Source organism: Dendrobium catenatum, unplaced genomic scaffold (genome assembly GCF_001605985.2).
Source record: "Dendrobium catenatum unplaced genomic scaffold, ASM160598v2 original_scaffold_80088, whole genome shotgun sequence".
Lineage (NCBI taxonomy): Eukaryota > Viridiplantae > Streptophyta > Magnoliopsida > Asparagales > Orchidaceae > Dendrobium > Dendrobium catenatum.
Window position 1 is genome coordinate 86,374 of NW_021398532.1, and position 9,197 is coordinate 95,570.

The window sequence follows — 9,197 nt, forward strand, 5'->3', positions numbered from 1 at the left end:
TATTAAATTACTCTCAAAATAAATCAAATGAATTTGATTTTTTTTCAGAAAACAAATTTGATCAGAATATCCTTAAAAGATGTATTGTTATTTATATATATAATACGTATCAATTCTCATTCATTTTTATATATATTGAAAATGAATAAAAAAAATCATCATTTTTTAAAAATAAGTTTTCTATTTTCAATCAAACAAAACAATCCATACAATAGGAAAAGAGAAAAATATACCTCTCCAATAGAAGAGATTATTAAGCTTCCTCCTATCTTATACATCGGCTTGAGCATATCCAACATTACTAACCTATAAGCAAGATCTTTATCCACCGAATGCATGATTTTCAATAAAAAAAATTAGATGTAAGATATATAAATACTTATAAAAAATTTAGATGTAAGATATACTAAGCTGCAGCATTAGCCAATTTGGCTCTCAGTTCCTTTTCTTTTTGAAGAAACTCAGTTCCTTCCTTGAGAATCTTTCCTACAGGATATTTTGGTATTGCATGGACAAAATAGACCTTGTGCAATCTCTTGTAGAACACCACCTGAAACATTAAGATTCAACGGACTAATTCTGAAGAGTTTACCTTCATAGTAAAATGAAGAAGCAAGCTACTAAAAGAATTCGCCACAGTGTATCCAATTTATTTATTTTTTCTTTTGAAAATAATTAAAATTTCTTAGAAGTTTGATCACTCATTTCTGTCAAATAATTTAAGTCACCTGCTTTGCTATGACCTCTTTTACTTCATCCTCAGTGAGTTCAATATTGTTAGTAGATCGAGCAATGAAGGCAATTGGAACCTTGTCGGAAGCTTCATCCTTTTGTCTGTCAATCCACATTAATAAGGTTCTTAAGTTTGAGAAAACATGAAAGTTCTTTCATGAATTGAATTCAAGAAAATATGTCTGTTAAAAGTGATTATGGGACTACAGCAGCGTCAGCAATACAAAGATGGCTTACTAGAAGTACTTCAAGCTCAGCCGGAGGAACCTGTAGCCAAGTATAGAACTTGTAATCATCTTGGATTTTGAAATATATTGAAGTTTAGGGTTTGGCTGAAATAAAAAAAAGAGGATCATAACCTGAAAGCCCTTAAAATGAGCTTTTTCACTCTGTCAACAATGTACACTTCATCAGCATCATCATCTACATAGCCAACGTCCCCCGTGTGAAGCCAACCCTCCACATCAATAGTCGTCAATGTAGCTCCAGGGTCATTAAGATAACTTGTAGAACATGCGTGCCACCAAACAACTAAGTAATTTTAACTATATAATCCATGATTGAATCTGCTTGTTCATCTGATATAGAAAATTATTTGTCAGCTAATGAAGAGTCGGATGAACCATTTGGATGGAAATGATATTTGGTTGGTCATATGATTACTTACGTTTCATGATATGATCCCCGTGGATACTTATCTTGCCAACCTTGTTATGATTGAGCGAGAAACCGGTCTCTAGATCGATGACTTTGCTGATCTCATTTTTGTATAAGGTCATCATAACCTATCCAGATTCCTACTTAATGATCCGATGGTTGACAATCAACCACTTGTCAACCATCAATGCCCATATCATATCCAAATCCAATCTCCCATTCAAACTCCAGTCTCCAGTCTATAGTTTTCAACCCCCACTTCAACCCAGCCTTCAATCAATTTCAATCATCTATATGATTGGGATTGATATGAACAATCCACACTCAATCAATTAAACTCAAAACCCAGCTCAAACTCAAAATCCTAAGTCAAAATCTAAGGCCAAAAGCCTATGTCCTGAAACCATTTTCCAGTGATTTTTCAACCACTTGAAAACCCAATCAAATGACCTCCAATTCATGATATATCAGTTGAATATTGATCATACATGTCTCTAGGTTCAATCCTCCAAATTTGAGTTCATTATGAGTCTCTAACCACATAAACTAAATTGATTTTCAAATGCTGCAAAACCTTCAAATATTTATAGCTTACGCCACTCGACTTGTCATTTAGTGGAATTTGACCTTGAGACCCTTCCCTAAACCTCTAACCATGTTTATAACTCTTGTTATGATATGTTGACTAGTAAACTATTTTTCTAGGTTTAGTTTAACCTATGGTTGATTTGGGGTCAAAATGACCAAAATGCACTTTAAGGAGATTTTTTGATCTTTTCCCTAAAGTTCAACATAGCTCAACCATATAAAGCCCTAGAACCTCCTCCAATGTATCCTAAACTTCATTAAGGACACATTGGACTCAAACCTAGCCATTAGTTTGACCTGGTTGACCAAAATGCCATTTAACTAATCTTCAAATGGCTATTCCAAACTAAATGAACTCCTCTTGACTTAAAACCATTTCCATTGAGTTCATATGATCAATTTAAACCCAATGGACCCAACCCTTGATCCTAGGTCAAGTTGGTTGACCAAGTCAACTATGTTTGACCAAGTTCGCATACACATTTATACATTTTAAACCTTTTGATCGACCAAGGCTTTGCCAACCTCATTTCAACCCATAAGATGGCTCATTAGGTTTATAAGGAACTCCTCTTGAGAGCCTAAGCCTTTAGGCTCACTTAGGTTAGCCATTTGGCTTAACCCAAGTGTCCAAAGAGGGTCTCCCATGAGCCAAATCTCAACCCAAAGCAAACCAAATCAAACCAATGGCCCCATTGGGTCCCCATGACCCAATACACCTCTCCTAGTTGACCAACCCTTGGGTCAACTTAGGTTGGAAATTGGGCCAGCCCAATGTGGCCAAAACCACTAGGGGTTAAGTCATTTCACACCCTAGGCTTCACTAAACCAAATCAAAACTTAAATTGGGTGACCCTAGACCCAAGGCACCTAGCCTAGTTAACCCAACCATTAGGTTGACCTGAGTCAATAATTAGGCTACCTCAAAATGGTCAAAACCATATTGACTTGAGCCATTTCTCTCAATAGACCAAATCAGACCAAATCAACACCTCCATTGGCTATCCCTGGGTACAACATGCTCATCCTAATCACCCCAGCCCTTGGGTGACTTGGGTCAAGAGTTGAGTTTGCTCAAAGTGGTCAAAACCACTTTGATCCGAGCTCATTTTCTCCATAGATTGATTCAAACCCAAATGCTGCTTGCATTATGTAGCCCTTGACCCAACCTCCTTCCCCTATCAAACCAAGCCATTGGATTAACCCAGGCTGCACCAAAATTGACCCAAATTGTACATGTTTGGGTCAACCCAAGCCTATATGTCAAATTGGGCTACCTCTTACCCAATTGACCTCATATTCAAGCTCACGGATCACCAACGAACTTTCCACGTCAAGCTGACACAGCCATTGGTTGGTGGCGGCTGGAACCAATGGTGAACTAGTTCTGGGGGTCTCCCCCCCTTTCTCGAGTCCTATCCAAAGTTTCTCAGGGCTCGAGCTCATTGTCTTTTAGCTCACAGGGCTCTGGGAGGATGTCCCCTCCCACCTGGAATCCATATGGCAGTCTACAAGTGTGATCTCAGTCGTTCATGACCGTGGAGATGGTTTGAATAGGGCGCCCTCACCCAGACGTCCCCATTTGTGTTCAACCCCTCCAAAACACTCTCTAGAGCTCTATGAACTTTCCTCTCCCTTTCCCTAGTCTTCGAGCTCCTTCCATCCAGCATTTCTAGCGAGTTTTGATGAAGTCTTCCCACCCTCCACTCGAAGTTCTGCTTCCGGTGATCCTCTGACTTTGGTGTTTGAAGAAGTGCTCACCATTCCTTCATGTAGCTTCTTGATGGAAAAAAACCATTCGTTGGGGCTTTCTACATGGTGAGATCCTCAACATGAGCCCCTAGTTAGGGGTTAGTGGTCAAGTGTGAAGCAAACCGTCAAACCAACGGGTTTTGACCGTTGGATTAATGGTTTGCACTCTCTTGATCCTTCCTATAAAGTTTGGTGGGAATTCTCCTACAAGATCTCTCTGATCATGCCAGAGAAGCTCTACGTCTCTGGATGCATGTAGGAGGTTGAAGACACAATCCTAACCGTTGATTTCGATCAACGATGCAGATTTTATCCCGCAGTTCATGAGTACGTTTGATCATAGCCGTTTGATTTATGATATGATGGCTATGTTTAATCCAGTGTTTATACAGTCAGCGGCTAGCTAATCATTGCCCAACCCATCAGAAAGTGTCGCGTATAAAAGTGCAAGCTAATTGTGTGAATTCGGGTTTATTAAATTCAAAATATCATAGGAACTTCAAAAATCTGTGTCTCCTCACACACTTGTCCAAATGAGGTGATCTTAGGCTCATTGGAAAGGTCTTGAGGAGACCTATCAAAGCCTTAAGGTTTCAAGATTTAATTATTCATGTATTTAGCTTAATTCTAGTAATAGTGTTTATGGAAATTTTGCATTTATAGCTTCAATTGGCCTCTTCACAACTTCAAACTTTGGGAGACTAATCTTGGGCATGTCTCTAACATGCCCAAAACTACTCTACCCTGTTTGATTCAGCCAAGGGCATATTTAAGTTGATTTGAGCCTAAGGGTCATGATTTGACCCTTAATTTCCAATCAACATATTGACCTATCTAATGAGATATAGGATTTGATTGTGAGTGTGTTGATTGTGCTTAGAATAGGGAGTTTAGAGCATGGTTGTCAAAATTCAATATTAGGTATAAGTCAGAAATCCTACTTGAACTTAAACTTAAAGCACTAAATGAGCCACTTGAGTTGAAAGAAATAAATAGCATTTGAAATAAATAAATAAAGTGAGGATATCCTAACGAGAATTTAGTCTATATAAAACATATCTAGGGGTGCTTGTCTGCAAATATATTATTAAATGTTCAGTTTGTGAATTAGTCGTGGTTCTAATTTATCTGCATGATAGCCTTTTTGGATGTTGATGATGGGCTTCTGCAAAATTAGTTTAATATTGATCTGCAAATGTAAGCTTCTGGGAGTAGCTTAGAAGCTACTAGGCTGTTTGAAAACTTTTTTATGCGCGCTAATAATAATTCTAGAGGAGTTGGGTGTTCCATTGAAATATAAATAGAAGAATAATATTATAGAGGTGTCAAAACAGATCGGATTCAACTTGATTTGAAAAATGAGCCAAAAAATTAAATTTGAACATGACCCGATAATCCATTTTAATAATTTTTTTAAATTTTATTTTCTTATTAATTATAGGTTTTGATTTAATTGATAAAAAATAAGAAGATTATATCAATAAATAAAAGAATTTTGGAATAATTAACTAAATGGATGATTTCGGGTCAAAATTGAGTAAGTGGGTCAACTCAAATTTGAGAGAGAGTTCATATTTGAGTCCTGAACAAGTCTGGTGGGCCCTCAAGAGAGCTTTCTTTATAAACTTTCACAACCATCAATAATTTTAGATGTCCATAGTGGTTCTTTATTTATAAAAAGAGAGGTAAGGGTAAGGCCACAAAATTAAGTGTAAATTTAGGCTTAATTTGGGACGGCTTTTTTAATGTTTTATAAAGCAGTTTTTTTAGAATAAAATTTTTTGTTCAGAAAATTTTGTAAAAAAAGCTTCAAAAAGAGTAAAAAAGCTGTCTCAAAAGAAGTCTTACTCAAATCTAATGCCAACGAACTTCAAATTTAAATCTATTAGTATTTGTGAAGATATAATTGGAAAACATAATATATTTTTTTTCAATTAAGAAATTCAACTATAAATATAAATGGGCGTTAAAAAGCTGAAAAATGAGCATAGTTTAGATTTTATTATTATTATTATTATTATTATTTTGAAAATGATGAGAGCTTGGCACAATGAATTTGCAAACAAAATTAGGCGAAAATTCATAAAATAATGATTTTACAAATGCATAACCCAATAACCCAATACTAAACACATAAGCATTTTGGAGCAAAAAATTGAAAATAATTTTTTTGCTGAAAATTTCAAGGAGAAAATCAAATAATTTTCTATTTTTAAGAATGACTAACTTAAATGAATATAAAAAATTGTAATATAAAGATTCCTCAAATAGTGTATTTGAATTAAATTATCAAACTCCATATTTATATATATATATATATATACACACACATACAGGATAAGTTTTTAGGAGAAATTCCTAAATCATTGGCATACTGTTCATATCTTGGCACACTGTCCATTTGATGTCTTATATTCAAAGCACCACTCTTTTTCGAAGGGGTAGAAAATAAGTCCATACCTTTCAACTAAACACGAAAATTCCCACAATTTTTTACACAATAACGAATATGATTGAACCAAAATGCCGAATCAATAAGGCTCTTATTTGACTAAGACGGGGCTTCAGATCGATCAAAACAAGGACTGTGACGATTAGAAATGGATTGCTACTAGCAGCCTAGGTAGAATTGAAGATGGGCAATCACTCATCTTAAAATTTTCCCTTCTAATAACTTGACTAAAACTCTAAATATTTATTTTTTCTCTTAAGATTATGCACACCTAAAAAAAAAGGTGATGCAAGCCTTCATTGTGACACCTCTCCTCTTGTTCTTCCGGTTTCCTCTGCATGGCTTCTTCCTTCTGTCTTTGGAGCTTTTTAAGTTCTTGATAACACTCATACTCTTTTTGTTTTTGTTACATAGCTTCCCTACTCTGAACTTCTTTTATCTTCCTTCGATGCTCCTCCAACATCTTATCCATCTCCTCTCTCTCTCCGTTCTTGCTCCTAAATCAAATAACAAAATACATTTTACAGGAAAAAGTAAAGAGTTCAAAACAATAATAAGAATTGTTGCGGGCTAGAATGTACGTGGCGAAAGAGTTAAAATACTACGTCTTAGCGTTGCACGAATATCCAGCTCACACACAGAGAATACAGGATTTTTTACGTGGAAAACCCTTAAAAGGGGAAAAACCACGGGGCCTAGCCCAGTTGAAAAGATTTCACTGGAACTTGAGTTGGTTGCAATGGGCTGACTCGCCTCTGAGAGCGTTCAGATTACAAGTAACAATTGTACAATTAAAGTCCGGGTGTCGGGTAATGGTCTGGCAGGATTTCAGGCCTTAGATGATGATCTGGCAGAACTCCGGGCCTTAGATGATGATCAGGCATAACTACGGGCCTTAGGTGAAGGTCTGACAAAGGTGAGAGTCTTCGATAGTGGTCTGGAAAAGATGAGAGCTTCAGGTGAAGGTCTGGCGGAGCGTAGAGCGTCTGGCGAAAGCGAGGGCCTTAGGTGGTGGTCCGGCGAAGGCGAGGACTTCAGGTGGTGGTCCGGGGAAGGCGAGGGCCTCAGGTGGTGTTCCGACGAAGGCGAGGGCTTCAGGTGGTGGTCCAGCGAAGGCGAGGGCCTTAGGAGGTGGTCCGACGAAGGTGAGGGCCTCAGATGGTGGTCCAGCGAGACTACGGCGGTGGTCCGGCGAGACTCCGGGGGTGGTCGAGGAGACAAGGAAGCAAGAGCGATCTCTGATCTCTCTCTTTTTTCCTTAGGTTCAGGGGTGCCTTTTTTAAGAGGAGAGGGGGCTCTATTTATGGATTTTGGGAATGACATAGCCCGTAAATAGGTGTAGGATCAAGGGTTAGTTGGGAGTGGTTGGATGGACGGCCGATCTTGAATCCCTTGATCATGAACCGTTCGATGGACGTTTGAATGTCGTAGTGATGTTGGAATTCAGTGATCTTAGGCTCGTTGCATTCGTCTTGTCGAGCCGCTCAATTCGACTATAAGTTTGTTATGCTTGGAAGCCGTTTGGTAATCCAAATTGTGGTTTGAACCTTCCAACAGCGCTTCGGGTTCTTGATTTGGACCCATTTGGGCTCTGATTGGGTCGAATTTGGTGTCGTTGGGTTCGTATTTTCGAGACGCTCAGTTCGACTATAAGTTTGGTGAAATCAGAGTTCAAATGCTCCTGATTTTGATTTCGGAAATTTCCAACTTGATTTTGCTTTGAGATTAGTGCCCGATCAAGATAATTTTTGTAAGATGTATAAAAAATCAATAAACCAAAAGTTGATAAAACAATAAGATTCATTTCACCTAAGAGTTAAATCATAAAACAATAAAAGTATATGGCTCATCATGCTGGCTTTCAAAGGCAACAAAATTTATCTTAATTGTATCATATCCAACCAATGGATATAGAAAAAAGATAAGCATGCATTCCTGGCAGAACCTCCATATTGTAAATACTGCAACAAATTTATTAGGGGCACATTTGGTTGTTGTTGATGAAAACACATTTTAGAATATTATGATTTTATTGCCACTCATTTTGATTGATTGTGAAAATGACAGCCTTGCCTTTGAGGGAATCAGAGAGAGTGTTTGAAAAGTTGAAAACAAATTTGTTGCGGTATTTACAATATGGCACAATCAGTTACCTCTCTTATGGCACAATCAGTTGAAAATAAATTTTAGCAATATTTACATGGTATTAGAGCAGGCGTGAAGCATAAAAAAACCCATGGCACAATCAGTTACCTCTCAAATCAGATAACTCTCTGCAAATAGTCAAACTGATGCCTCCATTTCTCCTTCCTTGAAATTTGTCATCTCCAACATCAAAAACTTAGTCACCACCCAATTATCCAACGATAATTAATCTATATGGCGATCTCAGGTTAGCAAACTCCTTCGTGCCAATGGGTTCTCTTCTTTCCTGGACCCTTCATCCATACCTCCTCCTTGCTTATCTCCACAAACCGACAGCACAACACTCCCTTATCCCTCATATACACAGTGGTTTCTTATAGATCAAAACCTAGCTACAACCATTTGTTCTCCCATTATTGCCTCAGTGTACCCATACATTCTTCATCTAGACTCTACAACTACTATTTGGACCACTCTTGACCACAGGTTCCAATCCTCAAATCGCTCTAGAGTTATCTAGCTAAAATGAGCTTCATAACATATCAATGAAAAATCAGACTATGACCCAATATCTGTCTGAGATCAAAACACTCGTTGATCACATTGCTGCCACAGGATCAACTATTGACAAAGAGGATATTATCCTTTACACCCTTAATGATCTCCCACCTCCCTATCCTTCAAGACCTCCATACGCGCCATGCTCACATGCATCAGTCTTGATAACCTCTACTCACTTCTTCTTAGTGAAGAAATAAATATAGCAGCAGAGGAAGCTCTGACCATTCCCATTTCTGATCCCCATACAGCCCTCTACTCATACAAAGGTCATGGTCGCCGCTCCAGAGGTTGTTCACCTCAAAATTTTAGC

General features: G+C 37.8%; 1 pseudogene; it reads right to left on the bottom strand.

Moving 5' to 3' along the window:
- Window positions 1-406: 406 nt before the first annotated feature.
- On the bottom strand, window positions 407-1,511 carry LOC110105102 (annotated as a pseudogene).
- Window positions 1,512-9,197: the final 7,686 nt, after the last annotated feature.